This window comes from Seriola lalandi, unplaced genomic scaffold, assembly GCF_002814215.2.
Source record: "Seriola lalandi dorsalis isolate HSWRI2012SDOR001 ecotype SW California unplaced genomic scaffold, Sedor1 jcf7180002054287, whole genome shotgun sequence".
Lineage (NCBI taxonomy): Eukaryota > Metazoa > Chordata > Actinopteri > Carangiformes > Carangidae > Seriola > Seriola lalandi.
Genome location: NW_019524840.1, coordinates 147,352 through 149,442, shown reverse-complemented (window position 1 = coordinate 149,442; position 2,091 = coordinate 147,352).

Genomic DNA, 2,091 nt, shown 5'->3' with positions numbered 1-2,091 from the left:
AACACAATAACTATAATATATATATATAATAATATTTCAACTGAGTCAAAAGTAGCACTGCTATAAGTGTGGGAAGCAACCCAGAACAAGTGAATGTAAAAGCAAGCTACACCCACTTTCCAGGCTGTAGCACCATTAATAACTGGGCTGTTATATAGTTTTACCATTATCATCAGTAGGTGACCTAGCCTACCTGTTGATGATGATTACGTTATTTTTGCAGCTAGACTCTGATTTTATTTTCTCTCTACATTGTATTACAGTTTTATGAATATTACATACAAATGTATTAATATGGAAATGAGCCTTAAGGATGTAGCCTACCTATGCACAGGCTTTGCATCTTTTTCCCCCTATTCAGCAACTTAAATAAGGACAGTTTTATCTTTGTCTTAGAGTGATATTTCCCCTGGTAGATTAACAGCGCTGTACAATAAAGAAAATATACGACTGGCAACTATTGCAGATCCAGGAAGTGTCCCTACACAGGCCTACGTGGCCTTTGCTCGTAAGTGAAAGTAACGTTTCAAACATTTTTCATCTCAATTTCCACTTTCATTAACACACGACACCAAAAACAAATATCCCTTTTCGATTAAAGGTTGTCAATTGTCACTAATTCATATGCAAGAAGACTTTAAGGATGTTCTGACCACTCGTTTCTGCTCTGCACCAGAAACTGTAAGTTTACCGAGTTTTTCTGCCTCCTCTCCGCATCCGATCTCCCGAAGTATCTCTGCAACCACCTGAGGAGCTTTCTGCTCAGTAAATGTGGAAACCACGACGTTTGTGACCTTTAAGAAACCCTGATCTTCCACATCAGTGCATTTAACCCGCGGCTCCTCTCTGCGATCCAGAAGCGCCTCAACAAACGCTTCAAACTGACTCTTTCTCAGGTTCCCCAGTGTCTCCCTGACAAGCGCTTTTCTGGTTTTGGGAGCCATTTCTTACCGAGAGGATCCACGCCTTAATGCTGCTTGTCAGTCGTTTCCCGCGCACTTCGCTCTGGCGAGTTACAACAAGGGGAAGAAAAGAAAAGAAGGAAATGTGATGCCTTCAAATGCTGTCGGAAATGTTATGATCAGTTCCCTAATTCCATTTTTCTTTCCGCCTAGGTATTTAGCATATCTAAGCATTATACACGTATTTAATAAATTGTTTATTACACACTATAATGTAGTTGCAAGCAGATACACCTACAGTATCGTACAAGATTGTAGGAGTTAAAAGTAAAGTGAGAAAGCTTTCAACAGCAATGCCATTTATAGTTTTTAGTTATCAGTTGCCTTCATACAAAGTGCAGTAAACCTGCAAAAAGCAAGATAAAATACTTAGTGGACATGACATCAGCTTTCTTCAGTTCTTTCAACAGCGTTTCAAACACATGTGTAGCAAGAATTTCAACCCTGCGAATGTTTGAAGTGTCTGACAGGGGCACATTTTTAATAGCAGATGTTACACTTGTTTTAATTGTGTTGTCATTTATCACTTCATCCACGACGTCAAGCATGCAGTCTTTCCCGGTTTCAGAGTCTGTGAATGGCCTTTTCTTCTTTGCCAAAAGCCACGAAGCACGAAGGGAGGCTGCTGTGGCTCTTTCTTGTGCTGTACATGTCCCATAGTAGTACGGCTCCGGTTGTAAGATGCAATTAAACTTTGCACTTTTTAAGTTCTCTGCTGAGATTCTTTGGGGTAGTTTGCCCGGAAAGTCGGGTGTTTCTCCAGGTGGTGTCTCCCCGGACATTGTACTCCTTAAGTACCGCAACGCAGTCATGGCAGAGTAAACACATAGGTTTGGCGTTTGGAGTTCGCGGTAAAATAAAACAGTTCTTGTCTGTCCAGGCAGGATTGAAACGACGGTTTTCATCGTCAACTCTTCGTTTAAGGGTTGAGAGGGACATACTTCTTGAGATGCTAAGATGGTTTATATCAGTAACTTTGTAAAAGTAACTTTCGAAACAAAACAACGCGCTGCATTGTGGGTTACGTGGAGTGTTGCATTCACTGTCTGAAGTACTGTAGGGATTTCGAGTTATTCTCGCAAAACTTGTTTTTCTCTGTGTTTTTTTTTTCTTCTTTTTTTTTTTTTTT